The sequence below is a fragment of the Gastrolobium bilobum genome, unplaced genomic scaffold, assembly GCF_033153095.1.
Source record: "Gastrolobium bilobum isolate Gb01-03AN ecotype WA unplaced genomic scaffold, APGP_CSIRO_Gbil_v1 utg647, whole genome shotgun sequence".
Lineage (NCBI taxonomy): Eukaryota > Viridiplantae > Streptophyta > Magnoliopsida > Fabales > Fabaceae > Gastrolobium > Gastrolobium bilobum.
Window position 1 is genome coordinate 159,866 of NW_026899122.1, and position 22,607 is coordinate 182,472.

The 22,607-nt window shown below is 29.0% G+C and overlaps 1 pseudogene; it reads right to left on the minus strand.

Annotated features, from left to right (window-relative positions):
• Positions 1–12,323: 12,323 nt before the first annotated feature.
• LOC133287402 (ribonuclease 3-like) lies at positions 12,324–20,133 on the minus strand (annotated as a pseudogene).
• Positions 20,134–22,607: the final 2,474 nt, after the last annotated feature.

A 22,607-nucleotide genomic window follows, 5' to 3' on the forward strand; every position in this document is an offset into this window, starting at 1 on the left:
TAAACTTCATCATATTTGAAGATCCCAACAAATCCTCTCTTGAATGTGAAATCCATATTGATATGCTCTTCATAAAGTATATGGCGAGAGACCACCATATTGGGCTAAGTCATAGCAACCAACATTATGTCTCAACCCAAAATATTAAGATATGGGGTTAATGAGTTCTCTTATTTATATGCATTTTAAATGGCCTATGATCAATTAATATGGAACTCCAGCATGACTAAATACGTCAACAATACCAACAGAAATGAGGAGATTTAGAATAAAGTAAATTTTAATTTTTATGAAATCTACCGTCTTCGATTTTCTTCCTTATTCAGAGGATTAGGAAAGATATGAAAACGCTAAAGATGACTTTAATATGTTTACATATGTGTTTTTAATAAAAATTATGACACTAAAAAATAAAATAAACCGTTTATTTATTTATTTTTATTGAACGATGTCAATTAATATGAATGTAATTCATTTCCTTGTTTATTTCTTTCTTTTGTTTTCTATTATATGTTTAACCTCTTATTTTTCTGATATTAAATTTATTAAAAAAATAACAATAAATATAATAGAATAAAAAGAAGGATGGATGAGTAGAAAATTTATCTTTCATGTTGTGTGAGATCACCAAATAAAAATTAATAAATACTTTTTTCTTTTATTTGATCCCTTAACTAAAAAAATAAGTTCAATATTTCTCCAACAAGGTGAATATAACTTTATAACGTGGAGAAGATAAAATTATATAAATAAATTACATGAATAAATACGAGACTGACAAAATATTGTTTTTATTTTTTTCATTTCCTTACCAATGGCGGGATAAGGAAGTGATGAAAGATATGAGGTGCACATAAAATCCATCACTCCATATCTATTTCTCAGTGATAAATTGATAGCAAATAAGTGATGAGCTTAATTCTTCCGTCTCTTTCTTTCCCTTTCGCTTTTTCATTCAAAATATGCATACCAATAAGGCAAGAAAAATTCTCGTGTTACAGAAAAAGTCTCTTCTCTTGTCATTCACAATTCGTTTTCCGTGTCTATTGTTTTTATTTTTAACGTGAACCCCACTATCCGCAAAAGCTATCAAACTTCTCCGGGAGAAGTTGAAAGCCTACCAATAAATGGTTAAATGAATTTTCAAAAATAAATAAATAAATTTTATGACAAGAAAAAGTCGATCCAAACATTAGGCATAAAGATAGAATGAATATTTTGTTTTATTTTTTAATGAAATTAAATAAACTGTTTTTATTCTCATATTATTCTATATATATTTTTTAAAATGTACTAAACATATCAAAGTGTATTGGTTCAAGTAGTACATATTTAATTTTGCTTAAGTAATGTTTTGATGCAAAAAAAAAAAAAAAAAAAATTGATAGAACTAACCCCATGATATGAATGTTTTTGTAGAGAATACATGTGGTTTATAAAAAAAGTATAATAAAATTAAAATGAGACTTTTAACATTATTCATTAATTTTATATTAATTATTTGAAGATAGTAACTTTTTTATATTCCTAAGATATTAAATGGATATAGTTTACATTAATAAACTATTTTATCTGCTTAACTGGTACCTTAAAAAATATTCATCAATTTCCAAAAAAAATAAATAATAATATTCATCAACAAATTCCTTTTCTTTTAGGATTATTAAAGGTTAAATGTAGGGGTGTTCGCGGTCTGGATTGGATCGGTTTTGGAAGCAAAACTCATCCGATCTAATCCCTTCGGTTTGATAATGTAATCATCTATTCGGTTTAGATTTTTTTTCAAATCCGATCCGATACAATCCAATTTTTTCCGGTTTGGATTGGATCGAGATTCGGTTTTTTGAATATCCTAAAATTAGTTTCATGATTATTGTGCAAATAACATCTTTTGTATATATTGGCTTTGTAAAAAAAAAATTGAAATACAAAAATATCAGTAAACAATACTATAGTTGATGAGACGTAAATAATTTTTTTTTGGGTTTAGTTGATGAGTTAATGGGTCTTGAGTTTAGAAATTTTTGAGCTATGATTAGAGAAAAGACAAGTAGGTAGAGGATAATTAATATATTGGATCGGTTTGAATTGGTTTTCATCAACCCATCCGAAAACCGATCCAATCCAATTAAAATTTGCAGTTTTCTTTCAGTTTTCAATTTTTCGGTTTTCGATTTATTCGGTTATCGGTTTTTCAGTTCGGTTTTCACGGTTTGAATCGGTTTAGATTGGTTGATGAACACCCCTAGTTAAATGGTTGATAAATGCATATTATCATTCATTAAATCATCTTAATTATTTATAAAAAAATATCAAATGCTTTTTAGAGTTCTTAAAATACAAGTAATATGATCTTTTATATTTAATTCCTTACGCATACTCTTAGCTAAATAGATATCTCTTCAACAATGCTAAGAGTACGTTTGTTTGGGCTTTTTAAAAAAGTAACTTGTATCTCCTTTTTATTTTAGAAGTATTTTTTATAAAAGTTAAAGTTATTTATATTTTTATGAAAATATTTAATTTTTGAAAACAATATTTGGCTTTTGACTTTTGCTTTTCTAAGAAGTTAAAATTTTTAGTTTCTGAAAAAAGTAAGTTTTTGACTTTTTTTATGACTTATGCTTTTTTAAAAGCAGACATCTAAACGAACTAAAAATAAGAAGAAGTGCTTTTTTTTCTTGCAAAAAAATAGCTATTGAAGAAAAAAAAAGCTCATCCAAACAGGCTTTTAAGATTATTAAAGATTAGAGATAAGATATTCTTATTGCCAAATATTCCAATTAACAATTTATTATTACTTTTCAGTTGTTGGATTCTACTTTTAAAAAGACAAAAAAAAACTATTTTTAATATACCATCTATAGTACATAAATACTTTAGATTGATAGTAGATTAATAATAAAAATATCTGATAATAAGAATATTCTACTTTCAAGGATTAAGCTTGAGTTTTTTCACCTTTTTGTCCCTTATTAATTAATTAATAACTATTTTGTCCCTGATTCGAAACTATCTACCAAGCTGCTCATCTTTAATCGACTACCTTACATTTATAATCGATTAAATGGCCAAAACAGACAAAAATGGTTGTTGGGAGATTTAATCGACTAAATCTCCCTATTTAGTCAACTAAATCTCCCAACACACAACAAAGAAAAACAAGTCAGTATAATTTTTTAATCGATTAAGTAGGGAGATTTAGTCGATTAAATCTCCCAACAACCATTTAGTCGATTAAAAATGCAAAGTAATCGATTAAAGAGGGGCAGATTGATAGATAATTTCGAATCAAGGGCAAAATAATTATTAATTAATTAATGAGGGATAAAATGGTTAAATAGCCATTAAGCTTGTTTATGTATTGATTTTTTTTAAAAAAATAGGACGATTGAGATGAAATCAACGTCAACTGAAGTGTGGAAAAGGTAATGAGCCAGCCACATGGAAGCGCAGAAAACCAGAGGGAGTAGATACCAAACTCGTTGCAGTGGTGTTTCTTTTTATTTATTTTTTGAGAAATATATGTATGATGTTGTAGGAAATTGATTGTGTTATGCTATATAGACTAGGGGTGGCAATATGGGTTGAGCCCGGCGGGTCAATCCGCCAACCCGCCAAAACGGGGCGGGTTGGATTGAGGTTTTTAACCCACCAATCCACCTCAACCAGCCCCGCCTAAAAGTGAGTCAAAACGGATTCAACCCGCTCCGTTGGGTTATAATTTTTTTTTTATTACAATGAGGTAATATTTCATTAGTCCTTAATTTTTTGTGATATCCAATTTTTTTTTTAATCTTAGTACTTCTTAGAAAAAATAAAGAATAACAATTTTATTTATGACAAATGTTATCTATATATAAATTCCTAAAGAATGTTTAACAAATATTAGTATACATTAAAGATTGAGACTAAAAAAATATAGAGAAGTGTGAAATAAAATAAAATAATATTAGAAAAATTCAAATATAATTTATTTTTGAATTTTAATTAATTTTCTTTTAATTGGCGGGTTGGTAGGTTGACCCGTCAACCCACCATAAAACGGGGTGAGTTCATTTTTTCAACCCATATTTTTTGGCGGGTTAACCCGCCCCGTTTTTGCCGGGCTGGTGGCGGGACGGGCCAACCCAAATTGTCACCACTACTATAGACACAACCAATGTGGACTTCACCACCTTTAAAATAAAATAAAAATAAAAATAATGAGGTACACATTAGTTGTGTCTACATCATGACACAATCAATTTCCTACATGATACATCTATTTCCCTTATTTTTTTGGTATAAAATGGCGTTTCTTTGAATCACGCTATTTGACAGCCGAAGAGAAATTATTTGGAAGAGACATGCTAAATTTATTGTCAAATTCCTCAATTGTCATGGACAGAAAAAAAAAAAAAAACAAAGTCTCAATCTTCGTACGTAATAGGAGAAATTTCCTGCATTCAATTAATAATATTTATTGTCGATGGTACATAAAAAAAAAAAAAAAAAAAAAAATCCTCGCTGTTATCCAAACACACAGCTGCACCGAGACTTTTTAATAAAACAGGCATTTAATTGAATTTCCATTTGTCGCCTGATATTTTAATTTAATTTCCACACACAAAAAATGGATGGACCCTTTTTTCGCTTTTTTTTTTTTAGTTAGTTTTATCCACTTTTTTTATATATTGTATGTGACAAATACAACATGATAAACATATTTCTTTATTTGAAAAGATTCTATCCCTACTAATTAAAAAACAAAAAAGGAAAATTGAACACGAAAAAAGCTCAAATAATTGCAACAAAAATCTCGTGTCTCATAAAGTGAAGTGCTTGAAAATAAACTTCTAACATGAGTTACTACTCATTTGCTACAGCCGACGTATTGTTTCAAACTGGAAACTCGAAGAAGAAAATATCTTTCTCCACCTTCCTATCAAAGTATCTTCCACAATGTACGTCTAATCTCATTTATTTCATATAGCATATAATTGCTTTTAAATAATATTTATCACAAATTAGTTTTTTTTTTCACTTTTAGTAAAATTTTAACTATAAATTGTTTTAAACCAAATAAATTAACTTAAACCCATTCTTAAGTTCTCATTTGAGATAATTATTCGGAATTCTACCCTCAACGTCAGATCGTTTGTGTATGAGAGATTTGTCAATGAAACTTCTTTTTTATCATTAATTATAAAATAAAAAGTATTCTTTCATAAAATCTAACATGCTTGTTTGAGAAAATGAAAATAAAAAGTTAGCAAAATAATAAACCAAATGAAATCACAACATTTTTGCTTTCGGTGATTATTATTTAATAAATGATAAAATAATTTTTTTCCTTTTTATATAAATTTTTAACTGCGATGACAAATATAAACAAATTATATTTTATATTAACCACCCATCTTTTTTTATATTAAAACGCCTATATTTTTATATTAAGTAAAAGTGAACTCATTCTTAGGAGTATGCCTTTGAGCACCTCGGCGGAGTTAAAAAAAATTGTAAAATGAAAATAAAAATAAAGATTTACACTAATTTAAATAGGCAAAAACTTTTCTACTTAACTGCATAAATTTTTATCTGCAACAAATTAAGTCTTATTATAATGATTTTTTTCCTTTTTTTTTAATTTGGGAGTCTCATTTTTTTAGAAAAAGTTATTTTTGCGGCAGATATTTCTCTTTACCTTTAAAGCAGATCCGACGGACCCATTTAAATAAGGTAATACAATAGTAGATTAATAACTAATTAATTTTGATCAATTCTTTAAAAAAAAAAAATCATGCATAAAGAATAATAAGAATGAATGCTCAAAAGCTGAGTTTGAAGGGGATGAACTTATATTATATTACATTTCTTTTTTTTATAGTATATTATATTATATGTCTTCTAAATGAAATCTAAAACAAAAATTTGAGATTGCATTTTTTTTTACCGGATCATATTTTATTTTCAATGAAAATGTGTTCGTAAAGTTGTTTTATTTTTCATACTTTAAGATATGAAGCTTCAGTTTCAGAAATATTAAAAACGATAGAAAATAAAATCATTTTCACCATTTCTACTTGTAAGCCATGTTGTTTTCGAAATTCCAATGACATTTACAATTTTTTCTTTTCTTTATCTCATATCTTTTCACTTTCACGCTACAGGGCCAGACAGGGACAGGGAGCGAGTTCCATTGACAATGCCGTTATAGGTGGACTCATGTGTGATTCCTCCTATGGGCTTGTTGCAAAGGTAGAAAGATGCCACCAATTCTTGTTACAAGCCAGACCACCATTAATGCATTCGTTGAAAATGAAAACAACAAAATACAAGCATGTTTCCGCAGGGTGAAAAGAAAAAGAAAATTGTTTTTTTGAAAATAAAATAAAAAACAAAAATATGAGATGTCTTCATAAACTAAACACCCCTTAGTACTTATACCAAAAAAAAAAAAAAAACCCACCCCTTAGTACTACCAAAAAGAAGAACAAAGTGTACTAAAAAATAAAAAAAAACCCTGAGTACTTATGGATTTAGCATGAAGTATCATTTTAGCGAATTAGCCTAAATTTTGATTTATCTTGTGCTTATTTAATTCTACTAAAAAGTAGGAGTAGTAAGAACCAATTCAACTTAAAAACTTAAACTGTTGGGTGAGGACCTTTTTAATGATTTAGATTATTCTCTAACAATTCTTAAAAGAGATTTTTCTTAAAAATTGAAAAGGAGACTTATTGTTGAAATAGGCATTGCATATCCTAGATTAGAATAGAGTATTTAATGTTATTTTAGAAAATTTTGTCTAATGTTAATTGAGTGTTGAAAAATTAAAAAAATTGATTGATAAAAATTATTATAATCCTAAAATAAATTAAAATTATAAATATACTTTGATTTTTTCCCTTAAATAATGTTATTTTAATAAATATTAAACAAATTTTTTTAGAAATAACGTTAGAAAAAACGAACTCATCCTAGATTATAATCCCTAAATAAAACCTTTATTCTTAAATAGTACCATTTTCTTGTTCCTTTAACACATCAAGAGATTTGCGACTCTGTGATAGTTGAATTACTCCTTTAAAAAATGACAAAGGTTTGAACCCGAATAATGTGCCCAAGAGGTTTAATCTAACATCATGATTAAAAAATAAATAAAAAAACGAGATGCGCGTCTTAATCGAGCTACCATCATGTCTTTTTATTCAATTATGGCTCGATCTGTGTGAACTTATATTTGTCAACCGTTTTATAGGTAATGTGTATGAAAGCATCTACTGACTTCTTTCGCTGTTGATTTTTTTTGTTTTCTCTCTCTCTCTCCCCCTCTTTCACAAAAGTATGTCATCGCTACGCTTTGAATCTTTTGGTGGAGAAAAGTTTAACTGCTCTGGGAGCACTTTTTTATAGGATGGGACGGAGGAGGAGAGTAGAAAAACAAAAATTCAAGTGTTGCTCTTTTAACGGGAGGAACACCAAAATCTTTATGGAGTTGTAGTTTGTTATTTAATATGACATAATTTTATTTTTTATATACATAATATTTTGTGAGATTTGTATTTTTTAAAGCAAAAAAAAAAATACGCAAAATAAATCTCTATAACATTACACAAATATTTTTCTTACGACATAATCCTTATAAAACTCAATCTTTATCCAAATAAATCTTTTTCCTTTAGGTGATCCCAATTCAGTAGCAGACTAGCATGTGTAAACATATAGCAAAACGGGTGGCCATAAAAAAATAATAAATATAAACTATCGAAATTATATATATATATATATATATACACGAAAAAGATCTGTTTACAAACTTATAAATTATACTATATATGACAGGTAATACTCTACTCAATAATATATTACCGATCAATTATTGTGTAATTTGTAAGAGTTTGTAAATAGAATCATCTTTTATATATATATATATATATATATATATATATATATATATATATATATATAGTTTAATATTTTTTTTTTTTTTTGATAACATAATATTTGTTCTTTAAAAGACATAGAGTTATGATATTTTTTTGTGTGGGAGTTATGTCATTTTAAATGGAGAAAGATACAAACAATGAAAATTATGGAAAAAAATGAGTTTTTTTTAAATTTAAATTTTAAATAAAAAATGCTAGGTTATGTCTTTCTTTCACTTAAAATGACACAACTCGAATACAAAAAAAATAACATAACTCTATATCCTTTAAAAAGACAAACATTTCCCCCATATATATATATATATATATATATATATATATACACTACTGAATAATTTTACAACTTTTACTACTGAATTAATCACCATTAATTTTTATCAATCTAATAGTTATAATTTCTTAGAAATTAATAATTAATTAATAAGTACACCTAATAAATTATAATTGTTAGATTGACGAAAATTATTTTGAATGACACAATTTTATGTTATTTGACGTGAAAATATTGTTTGGTGTTTTTTATCTTTTCTCTCATCCACATTATTCTCTTTTTCTCTCTCTTAATTTTGTGGAGGAGATAAAATATAAAAAAAGTTTAACATTTTTGTTTTTATTGCAGAAAATATTTATTTGTCATACACACGTAAAAATAAGTAGGTCTTACAAATTTCTTCTCTCTTTTTTCTTCATAATGGGAATCAACTCATTAAATTTATGTGAGTGTAGCAGAGAAATATTTGTTTCATATAAAAAATCACCAAATATGCAACAAAACATAGTCATTTCACTTAAAATGACACAAAGTTATATCATTTAAAATGATAAATATTTTTTCCTTATATATATGGGGAGGGTTATACTTACCACTAGCTAAACTTACCTCTCTTACAACCAATCTAATCATCGTTAGGTTATAATTAAATCTAATGGTGATCAGTTACCCTTTACAATCTTAATTTTTTTTCTCACATCCTTTTTTTGTCTGCCTCTCTCTCTCTCTAGGTTTGGCAATCTCCCTCTCTAATACAATTCATTAACCATTTTAAAATTTCCCCTCTCTATGTTTTGCTATAATCTGTGATTCCTTTGTTGCCAAGCTAATTTCGCACCCACGTCAAATTCCTCCAAAATAATGTTTTCCAAGTTTGTTCATTGCAAGGTTATTAGATTAATCTTCTTATTTTTTCACTTTGATTTGGGAATTTAGTGTTCTGGGTTTGGATGGGTCTTCCTTCGTTTTCTTTAGGTTGTGTTTGGTTCGGGACTTCTCCTTAGTATCCCAGCAAAGTGTATGTAGGTAACTCAGTTTTCCACGTTTGGTTGGGGATAACCCAAAATTTAGCCATCAAACATACTTCCCTAGCTATCGATGTTTTAGGGGGTGTTTGGTTGGGGTGAAATTTTTGAATACTAGGAAAATGTAAATACTAGGGATCTGCAGGGAAAGTGAGTTAGATAGGAAAGTTTTTAAAAAGTTGTTTGGTTGGACAAAATTTTACCAGGAAAATTGAATGAAATTTCTGAATGTGTATTTGGTTGAAGATAAAAGATTAATGGGAAAACCCTACGAAATTACAAAAATATCCTTATAAAAACACCTTGTTAATAATGTGTCTCTCTTCCATTTTCGCTGTCGTAGGTAGAAGGGAACTTTGAGAGGAACAAGGTTGGAGATTTTGCAGGTGTTCTGCATTGTACCTATTTCGTTCCAATATGTATCAGTTCTATGCATTGTAAATCATGGCAATTTTCACTGTTCAAGAAACCCTTTTCGACGATGGTATTTTGAGATAATATCGGATAACTTGAAAAGGGACGAAAAATTTGACAAAGTTACCCCTCATCTTATCCAATGTCAGCCACATACCAAACAACTTGCTGTCTGACTTCGATTTGGTGAATGGAGCTATCTCTCATCGCGTGCCATATTTGATCATTCACAATCTTCTTCGCGCTGTTCTGAAACCCAAGAGTTTGGACTGACGAAACCTCACCATGACTGATGAAACCCAGATGGTTGTGGTCGGTTTTGAGGTAATGGTAACATCTGTCTGTTTTGGAATCAAGCTTTGTGTCCAGTTTCATTGGAAAGCCACTTGATAATTTTTCTTGTCTTTCGTTTCACTTTCCATTTGCGTAGCTAAAGAAGACACCCCTGTTTTGGATCTACCTCGACGGACAAGCTACTTGGATCAATACCACCGCCTGATTTTATTAGGTACAGTCAAGGGATCCTCTTCTTTTGGCCAGTCTTCGTCAGAATATTTCGGTAAGAATATACAAAGTGAATGGACAAGCTTAAAACCTAATTTATGTCAAATTATTATTATTTATTTTTTTGTTTTTCATTTTGGAAGCTAGTTTACGAAATTATTAGGCAGTATGCATTTGTTTTCACACCTAACGTTGTTGTCTAGCTCGCCACCAAAAAGATGTGCATGGTTTATATCTTTGACCCTCTGTATAATATTCAAAGATACTTTCAAATCGAGTGTTAAAAATTTAGGATGTAAAATTTTATGATTTATCTAACTTAATCAAATTAGTTAATTAATTGATAAATCTAAAAAATTCTTTCAAGTTCTGTAAAGGTTGATCATTGATGTACTATTATATTGAATTTTTTAAATATTTTTATTATTAAATTATTCTTATGAATCTTTAACTGTTAATATTTTACAAAATATTAAAGTGATAACATAAAATATTAAACATAATAAAAAGGCAACCTAATGTTATAATGTTTCCACTCTGTCTCAAGATTTATTAAACGTGAAGAAATTGACAGGAAAGCAAATATTCTGAAAGGGTGATGCTGAAATGGTCTCCACTATGATGCAATAGCTGTATGTAACTTCATATACCAGAAATATGATGCATTGCAGTGCAGTCATTGGTGCTTGCCTGGAGTACCAGATACTTGGAACGAATTACTATATGCTTCTCTCTTAAAATATGGTAAAGGAAATTGGAAAAGCTGAGCTAAATTCCTCAAAATCGTTCCATACCCAATTTCTGATTCTTTATACATGCAGATTATAATGCAGATTTCCAATGTCCTGTTGCTTTTCATAATTGATTCATTTATTATTTTGATGGCTTAAAGCCTCAAGTGAAGATATACTTAAATCTTGTTATGAATCAGATTTGGTTTCCTGGATGGCAATTACTTGATCATATTTTGTTATTCACCAATGGTTTTTTTCATGATTTTTTGATAATGAGAGGTTGTCTTGTTGTAAGCTTTGGTGGTGGAACGAATTTACCAATTCTATTGTCAGATCAATGTCTTGCTTCATCAAAATAATCAAAGGCTAGGACTGGATCAGCTGGTCCTGTTTCTCCACCTAGCATGGGTCCTGTTATAAGAAGTCCAAGGTCAGGTTCAACCCCAAAGGATGCTAGAGTGGCTCAACAAACTCCCCATGCACGGGGGTGGGTCAGTTGCCTGGGCAAAACATGTAAAGCGCCATAGAACAGATTCTGGGAAGAGGAGACCAAGCCATATATAGATTTTTCAAGGAGGCAAGGATGGTATATAATGGAAATGTTGCAGCTAGTTTCATGAAAAAAGAGTTTTACTGGCCCTTTTACCTTTGATATAGTTTAGCCCATACTGTTAGCATAGAGTTAGGTCCTCCTATGTATTTTACAGCTACCTCAAGGGGTTAAATTACAATGATCTACAGTTTTTTGTTTGGATGTCTGCATCTTGCAGGAACTGCTTCTTTTATTAAGATGGCTTCCGAATGGGTTGTATAGTAACTGGTTAGTTCATAATCATATTAGTTCATGTTAATGGTTAAACATGATGGCCAATGGAATAACCACCAGCCTAAAGTTTTACTTTGTTGTGGATTTGAGTCTTCTTGAGATAATATCAAGTATATCAAACTTTTAATGTAGTTTCTATTAATGTGACCGATGCTTTCATTGAGGACATTATAGGAGTTGTAACCCTTTGCATTGTGAATGAGCATGACATAGCACAAGGCCGTTTAAATTATTTTCACACAAACAATGACTCGTCAATTGGGATTGCATTTTTAACCATTTCCTAATCAGTTTCAAAAGGTTTTACACAAAATAGTATTCACCACTCAATCCTCAAATTGGATATACTATTTTTTCATTTTGTAAGCATTTTAAATTGTGGGATAAAATCAGTATGAGATAGGGGGTCCCTTTGACATTCCTACATAGCAAGAGCTCAATTCAAAATCCGAATTGGCAATCTGATGTAAATTTATCGATCTACATCACAATCCCGTAGACTTTTTATTATTACAAGGCACATACATACAAAGGAAGATGGCTGCATAGTCATCTTATGAAAGATTAGAAGTACTATAATAACTAGAAAGCAACAAGTTTAAACAATGTTCTGCTCAACTAAATTCTCTTAAAACTTGGGGAATTGTATTTGTGAATCACATTTGCTCTTTGGAAAGATAGGGCACTCAATGAAATTTGAGCCAGAAGTGTCCACACACATGTAAACTTGGTAAAGCTGGTTGTTATGACCTGAATCCTTATTACACTCTATCCCTGGGGTAAACCCAGAACCCTGTTTTATAGCCTCTTTAATGCTGTCTAGGCTGTAAAATTCATCATCTGGTTCAATCCCTGAAATTCATTTTCCTTAAAATGATTAGAAAGAGTTTTGTAAATATGCTTAATTTTTAAGCTCTCATCATCAGAGGCTTAAAAATTCTGTCTGTTTAAGTTTGTATTGGGAGCTAGATAAAGTGCCGTGTACCTGCATCCTTGAGGTTCTGAAGAAGGTTCACTTTCTGCTTCAGTTTGAGAGCTGTTTCAAAGTACTCACACTGATCAATCTCAGATTCAGCGCAGGTACCATGTTTCTGCCATTCATGTGACCAGAACCTTATGCCAGAGTCCATGAATGCCGAAATCTGCTGTAAGTTTTCCAGTCTTTGGATATCAGCAACTCTGCTTCGTGTCACAGTATGATCCAGGTCACTGCATTATTCATAATTCAAAGATAAGAATCAGAATAAAATGTAAATATGCAGAGAGATATAAAACTTAAACGAATCAATACATGAGAAAAGAAGAAGGAAAAAAGAAACATTCAAGATTAGCAGAACTTATGATTTACCTGCTGAACAAAGTAGAAGAAATCAAAATCGTCTGCAGAAAGGCATAGAACTGATACATATTGGAACGAAATAGGTACAATGCAGAACACCTGCAAAATCTCCAACCTTGTTCCTCTCAAAGTTCCCTTCTACCTACGACAGCGAAAATGGAAGAGAGACACATTATTAACAAGGTGTTTTTATAAGGATATTTTTGTAATTTCGTAGGGTTTTCCCATCAATCTTTTATCTTCAACCAAATACACATTCAGAAATTTCATTCAATTTTCCTGGTAAAATTTTGTCCAACCAAACAACTTTTTAAAAACTTTCCTATCTAACTCACTTTCCCTGCAGATCCCTAGTATTCAAAAATTTCACCCCAACCAAACACCCCCTTAGGTTATTCTGATTCCTTCCTTTTCTTCATTTAATTGATTTGATCATTGGTTTTTCTGATTTTTTATATTGATTACTTGAGTGATTCGATTTTCAAAGTTCGAGTTCCATTGTTTTCTTAATGTTCTTATTTTTTCAGGTTTATTCATCACTCGAGCTCCATTGAGCTAATCTAATATCTTTCAATATACTTACCAATCTATCACACAATCCAATCCTTCTGTCTTCCTACGCAAATCATGAATAAAACAACTTTATCACAACACATAAATCCAAAATAAAATGAACCAAAAATAAATAGAAAAATAAAATAAAATTTACTTGATATTATATCAAAAATAAAAAGGACAAGAGCAAAAGAGATAAAAATGGGTGGCATGTAGCTGATTGAATCGATTAATGAATTGTATTAGAGAGAGGTGATTGTCAAACCTAGAGAGAGAGATAGAGGCAGACAACAAGGAAATGTGAGAAAACAAATTAAGATTATAAGGGGTAACTAATCACCACTAGATTTAATTATAATCTAATGATAATTAGATTGATTGTAATGGTGATAAATTTAGCTGGTGGTAAGTATAACACTCTCATATATATATATGAGGAGGGTTCTTTTAACTCTAGAGTAAGATTTTTAAGTCTTACTCCTCATCTCAGCCGTTGATAGACGGAAATCAACGGTTATTATTTATATTGTAATTAATAATTAATTAATTAATTAATATAACATCATAAATTATAACCGTTGGTTGGACGAAAATCAACGGCTAGGATGGACTCTGGAGTCAAATGATCTCTCCCTATATATATATATATATATATATATATATATATATATATATAGAGAGAGAGAGAGAGAGTGAGAGAGACACAAAAAGGGGATGCTATATTTATAATTCTTCTCATTTACAAATTCTGACAACCAAATATTAACCATTAATTTTTCGTTAATCTGATGGTTATAATTTATTAGATCACACTTATTAATTAATTATTAATTTTCAATAAATTATAACATCAGATTGTCAAAAATTAACAATTAAAATTTAATTGCAAGAGTTTGTAATTTTGTTTTTATAAATAAAACATTTTCCTAAACCTTTATAAAGTATGAGAAAAAATTGAGTTGAGGATTACAAAATGAAGGAAAGCATCGCATTTATTAGCTGAAAATTTATTGGCCAGTTATTAAAATAAGAATTCTGTCAGGCTGTCAGCAAATACAAGTATTAAATTCGAATTTTGTTAACGGTTTTATTGACAAGTAATGTGTAATTATTATTGTAAGATTTATGATGTGCCTTCACTTTGCACCAGGATAATTTGTTTCCTTTTCCAAAAAATATCATAGCAGTAATATATATATATATATATATATATATATATATATATATATATATATAGAAGGATATTGTAACAACTAATTAGTGTTACTACTTCTAAATTTCACCGTTAGATTGATTATGTAGATCCAACGATTATATTTATTTCCATCTATGTATGAATATGATTCTCATATTTAATACTTTATATTTATTTTCACCTTTACATGGTTATGATTTTCCATATTTAATGTTTTGACATTAAATATTTTCACATTAAATATGAGGAATCATAACCATACAAAGGTGAAAATAAATATAATCGTCAGATCAACATAATCGATCTAACGGTAAAATTGATTGATAGTAACATTGGTAATAACATTAATTGATTTTTGCAATGTCCTACCCCTATATGTTTATATATATATATATATATATATATATATATATATATATATATATATATATATATATACATACATACATGAGACATGATCAACTTAGATCGATGTAAGAATTACACTTAATCTGAACGTTGATTTTCATAAATCTAATGGTTTTAATTTATTTGGGATAAATAATTAATTAGTGAGAATAACCCAATCAATCTTAATCGTTGGATTAAAGGAAATCAACGGTTAAGATTGAATGTAAGATTTATTATTCTTACACCGGTGTAAGAAGATTCTGCTTATATATATATGAGGAGGGTTCTTTTGACTCCAGACTAAGACTTTTAAGTCTTACTCCCTATCTCAGCCGTTGATGGACGGAAATCAACGATTGTCATTTATAGTGTAATTAATAATTAATTAATTAATATAATTTTCTAAACTATAACCGTTGGATCAAAAAAATGAAAAATGAGCCGCAAAAAAAATTGAGCCATAAAACTCAACCCAATTCGACTCGAGCTGTGTTAGGGTTGACTTGAAAAAATAGGGGTGGGGGGAGGGGGGAACAGCCTAAAAAATGAAAAAAATAATATGATAATTGAAGTAAGATAAAAAAATATTAAAGCTTAAAAAAAATGAATATGATATAAGATAATTAAAATTGCTAAATATAAACTTACATAAAAAAAAGTTTGTACTTTCTTTGAAAATTTTCACCCCTTATTATTCTTTTATATTTTTTTTAATAATAAAAAAAGAATAACTCACAAAATGACTCGTTTGATCCGCCGATTGGTTAGATTTTTTTCGAGCTGGCTCGGGTTGTCAGTTCATTTTTGCCAACCAAACTTAGCTCATTTTGTGCAGATTACGAGTTAACCCAATGAGTTCACTCATTTTTGCCATCCCTATATATAAGACAGTATCATTTGATATTGGTATCAAACTTAGACGTTTGACACCAATTGATTTTCTCCAAATCCAAACCATTAATTAATTTATGGATATGTTTTTTCTTATGTTATAGGAATTTGAAATTTTCCTATAAATTATGAACTTCTAGTAATATATAGTTATAATAGAAGAAAAAAATAACTTTTAATATTGTAACTATATACTCACCGAATACATAATTATAACCGATATGAAAAAATATATATTATAAGTACATCCTTTCAAGATCGAGAGCACATAATTTGCAAAAATAACTTTAAATTCCTACAAAATAAGAACCTATTATCCCATAAATTATTGGGAATTACTAATATTGGTTGACCTAATATTATAGAACTATTTGTGATAGTTGAGTCATAAATTGCTAAATGGAATAAAAGTATGAAATTCCTTGATAAAATTAGCTACCTTTGTTTGAAATGATTGAAATTGTCGAAAAGCAAATACAAATTTTCGAATGAAATTTTTTAAAACAACAGACTTTTGATTACTTACATATCTAGCTAATATTATCCAAAGTGCCTAAAAAATACAAAATCGGTCATCAAGTAAATCACGTAAGCCCCCCTCAAATCTTACTCGCCAAAGGACCGATCATAAAATAATAAAAGAGAAAAAACAATACAGTACCTACTGTAAATCTATGGTTGAGCAAATGGTTTTACGTTTAATTTATGTCGTTAATCTTTTATCAAACATTTATTAATCTATTACAAATTTTGTTTTAAATATTAAGAAAACTATCTACCCCTTAAATATAAAAATAAAATCTTTTGTAAAGGTGAAAGGTCAAAAGAAAAAGAGAGGGGAGAGAATAGAAAAATAGATGGGGGACCACGAGATATAATGTAATCGGAGGACAAATTGGCGTGAACACCGAACATTTTCCCCGATAGTGGGACCGTACATGAGAAAACGGACCCTTCAAAAAAGTGGGCTCCACTAGTAGCGTGGGACCACAATCCCTGAGCACTTTTCACAGTCCGTCCACATTGATTGAGCCGGCGGCTGTTGCTGAAGTCAAAATTCTGGATGGTCCCCACTCTCCACTTGGACGGACCTTATCAGCTATTCCAGGCGCGTGCTTCACCTGTATGGTCCCCCGCAACAGCTATTCCCAGTGGTCCAACCCACCAGCGAGTGGCTCAGAGCCTAGCTACGTATGAAATCACACATGACACATGACACATTCCATCATCACCACGTAAGATTTTTCTTTTCTTTTTTCTTTTCTCTTTATTAATCATTATTTATTTTGTTTTTATTTTTTTTTTTAATAAATCATGTATGTCTTTAACAAAGATAATTTTGTTCGAATCAAAAATATTTATATCACAATAATAAAATTTGCATTCTCAAAGGTGTTTTTTTAGCATTTATAAAGACTTAATCAACGAACTTATTTAAGCAAAGTCAACTATGTATCGCTTGACCAAATATTTTTAATTTGTTTTGGTATTCAAAATACATAATAAGGGAGTGTTTGGTATGAATTTTTTTTTGGGATTTCTAGAAAGTGACAATGGTAATCCTATTTACTTATATTTGATATAAGATTTCTGAAAATTTTCTTCCCAAAATTTTGTTCTGTGTAAATTTTTTTTCAAAATATCATTCAAGAACACTTTGAATCGCAAGTGTTGAAATTTTTTACATTTTTTAATAAAATTTCAATAATATTTTGACTCACCAAATAGTTTTTTGTTAATATTTTTAGAAAAGTAACTTTTTCACCATATTTTTGAAAATTATAATTCTAGGGGAAAAAAATTATCTTCCACGAAATATCCATTAGTAGCATATATTCTACGATGAAATCAGAGAAAATTATCTAAATATTGATAAAAAAAAATCTCTTGTCAATGACTTGGGTGATACTATTGGTAAGCTAAACTGACTACCAAAGAACATATTGGACTTATCGTGCTTCGCAAGATTTGCAAATGACGTAAAGCGCAAGCTAAAATTATGGAGACGAGCGAGAGGGATACGTACCTTCTACTCGTACATATACTCAAAATTAACTTCCGGAGATTACATGTTTGTTCAATACGAATCAATCTTAACTATTAAAATGATTGCTTACGCAAATTAACTTTTCATAATATGTTACCAATGTTGGATTTAACATTTACATAGATAACTTCATACTCAAGATTAAAGAAAAAAGCCAGTGAGTTTCATTTTCAATTTTCCAATACTGGTTCGCATCACTGCCGATCAGTCCCGACGAGTCCATTTGATCATTTTACAGTGTCTATAAATAGACGTACAAATGACAGTTTTTTTTTAATTCTTTAACACTTCGCTGCATACCTGCTATATATTGCATTCTACTATAATATCTGCATGTGATTCTATAGGGCATTTGATTGTGTTCGTGGAGGCTCCTAATTGAGAGTGCTATCATTTTGGAGATATAATATGTTCTATATTAAGAGAAAATTATTCATGAATCTCGGACATCAATAAAGAAAATAAATTGTCTTAAGGAAAAAATGTCTTTTGAACTCAAATTTCTTCAATTTTTCACATTTGTTCTTGCAACATAACGTGAGTTCTATTGTTTACTCTCTGGTACATATTTATTATAAAACAATATTATTCCATCTTGACTACTTAGATTCTAACCCTTGTGAAAGTGCATATCTTCCAATTCAAATGTCTTATTCAATAACACAACATGACTCATAGTTCATTTATTGACTATGAGCGTGTTTGAACTAATTCTCGACCATTTTTTGGTTTTACTCTATTTTACTGTAATTTTTTTTTCCTATTCAATGTACAATTTTTGTAAGAAAAAATGCTTTTTCAGGAGGTGAAATAAAAATACTATATATGTACACCAACTTTTGATTTCGCCAATTAAATCACATGTTATTTTACATTATGTGAACTTTTTTCTTTTTAAAATATTTTCTGATTATAAAAAATATCTAATAATACAAATTATTTTCTAGATTAACATGGAATATTTTATATTATCTCTTAAATATGGTTTTGATATATGTATTTTATTATTTTTGTTTGTCTATTTAAATATGATTAGAAAATTTTAATAATATAAATAACATTTAAAGTTATATTTTTATAACACATCATTTTATACCATGTGTTAATAATATATTCTATTATTTAGAATTATTTTTTTTCACCCAAATTTCTATATTTTCAACATAACATAACAATCATACCATAACTCAGGTTTGTCTAATTTTTTTTTTGTTGGTAAGCAGACTTATTATTATGTCTTTTATAAGCAATATGATATGATAAGAGTAGTTTATCTTATCATGTGCTTGAGATAGATAAAATAGAGTCGTGATATAATATAAATACATAAAAGTATCTTTTATAACACAATTTCATATATATTTTAAAGTTAAATTTAAGCAGTTATTTTCTTCTTTTGATTTATTTATATATTAGTTTTTATTTAAAATTTAAGTAAAATATATTAAAATGCATAAAATAACTTACAAATTTATCAAACAAATAAATATATTCACCATCTATTTTTTTAAAAAAAATAAATTGATTGTTAATATATGTATGTAACACAACAATAACAATTTGAATAAAATTAACACAAAATATAATTCACATTCACTTGTGTTCTGTCCTTCAGACAGAGATGTCCAGCCCAATAGGCTGGTACGTTTATCTTGGATCTAGTGCCCTCTCCAAGGTATCTATGAATGAGATACCCTTGAGTCAAGCGGATCACTGTGCACAGAATACTATGACGGCGTTAGCCAATGGGGTGTGTATATGCACAGTGACAACATAACAGTAAGAGAGAGAGCATACCGTACCTTTAGGATTTACCTTGTATTTATAGAGGTTACATGTGGGTAGTGTGGATGGGCCTTTGGTGTCTCTAATGTGGGCCCAGACCTGCTTGCTATGCTGTCGTATTAGGATTAGTATCCTTGATGGATATCTATCCATAATTATTGCTGATTGAAATCTTGAATTGACCCTTGTTGGGCCTATCACTAAATAAGCCCTTATATAGGTTCATAACAACTTGCAACACAAAATAATTCAATTGGAATTATAGCTCTAGTTAATTTATTTAGTGGGTATAAATAATAATTAGTGGGCAGTGACAATGGTGACGGAGGATAGAGGTGATAGCCATAAAAGAAGAATTTCCTATTCCATCGTTTTTTTTAATCCAAACTTAAACTCCCTTAAAATACCTTATCAATATGCATGTAGTCATGTACGATAAATTAAGTCAACAATAGATTAATTTATCATATCCTAAAAACACATTAAATAATAAATAAAAATATCATATAATAATGACAAAAGTATTTTTATTTTTGTTGCATATTTTTTTCTACCACACTCGTATAAAAATAAAAGTTCTTCATTATAAATATAATAGGTTTCACTCATTTTCATATAAATGAAAAAAAAAAAATTGTGGGATGAAAACAAAAATGTTCAATCCTGTAGTAATCTATCATGTCATATTCTCATTATTGTATGCACCAAAGCCCAAAGGAGCTCTTGTGCCTAAAGTAACATTAGACTACTTACTACTTTGCGTATGGGACATGAATTGAGGAACAAAACTCCTCTCTCTTCAGTTCATGCTTTACGGTGAAACACGGCAACCGTCAGTTTCAGACCTAACTATATAAGATGAGAAAAACATTTATTCTTTTTTAAAGTATATAAATTTATATCATTTTAAATCTTAACTATTGATTTTCGTCCACCAACGATTATAATCTATTAGGTCAAATTTAATGAGTCAAATTTATTATTAATTAATTAATAATTTTGACTCAATAGATTATAACCGTTGATGGACGGAAATCAACGATTAAAATCTAAAATGATATAAACTTATATCATTTAAAATGACAGATGTTATTCGCATATAAAATATGGGGTATGTTTTTTCTCACGATAAAAAACATACTTTCTATACACTTAATAAAAGATGTATTTTTATAAAAAAATAAATGAACCTCATGTTTTATGTCTATAACGAGAAAATTTAAAATGGTCTAAGAACATTGGATGATTGAATACTTTTTTTTTTTGAGTTACCCAACCTTAATTATCTCTTTGAGACGAGTTGGCTCCCTCCGGTATCCCCATGAGCTTCGACTCTTTGAGCCGGCTATGAGACTAATCCGGAGTGCGGGGGAACAGTGATGGCTAAAGGTTCAGCCCCCTCCCCAAGAATGCATTCAGCGGGAATCGAACACATATCCAACCCCATTAACTCAGCGCCAAATTACCAACTGAGCTGCACCCATTGGGTGATGATTGAATATTTTCTCTCACATGTACAATTTTTTTTATTTTAGTTTTATCCACGCAAAAATTCCCTTTTCACTTTTTATCCTTCTCATTTTGTGAGAAGGGATCACCAAAAAGATAGTGATCCAGATGCACAAAAAATAATCTAATCTACAACACAGTGGAAACTATTTGATACAATATGAGAATTATTTTTTCTATATAAATATGGGTAATACATCTCTTATTTAATTTGAAATTTTTTTCCTACATTAACAAAAGTTTGAAACCCATAAGTTAAAGAAAAAAAATACAGGTCTTTTTATGTTTTTGTGATATGAGATAATTATCTCCCATAATTGAAGAAAACAATTTTCCTATAAATATATAAGGAAGGTTATAGTTACAACTTTTTTTTTTACAACCTCTTACAACCATATCTTAACACCGTTGATTTCCGCCAATCAATGGTTATCATTTATTATGAATTAATAATTAATCAATGAGTTTAATTTACGAAAATCATAACCGTTGATTGACGGAAATCAACAGTATCAAGATATGGTTGTAAGAGTTGTAAAAAAAAAAGGTTGTAAGTATAACTTACTTCTAAATATATATGATAAATTTCAAAAGCATAAATTATACAAAAAAAAAATAAAAAAATGAATATGTTTGCAACATTGTCTACTCCTTTCCGTTTGATTAGACTTAATCAACGTGGCTTGAATACATTGCCAGGGTAGGTCCATGCATACCATCTAAATCTTTTCTTTCATTTACATTTAATTACATCCTCTCTATTACTACCTTACATGTATATTACTTTCTAATCATCAAAACAAAAGTAAACATCTTATCAGTGAATAAAAGACACTAGTTCCTGACTTAGTGACATCGTAATACAAATCATCATCGTAAAGAAAAGATTACAATTGCATCAATTTGTTTTATTCTAACAGACAATATTATTTATATTTTCATTGAAAAAAACAATGTAGTAGGAATTTCTTTGTCTTTTTTCTTTCTTTCTAAAAATGGAAAAAACCAAAGGGAAATATGCATAAAAAATATATAAATAATATTAACTTGCTATAAAACATATATATATATATATATATATATATATATATATATATATATATATATATATATCGTTTAAGATAAATTTTTTGTTAAATGTGCACTCTTCTCTTTGTATTTCAAAATTGAATATTCCCTTTGAATCTTAAA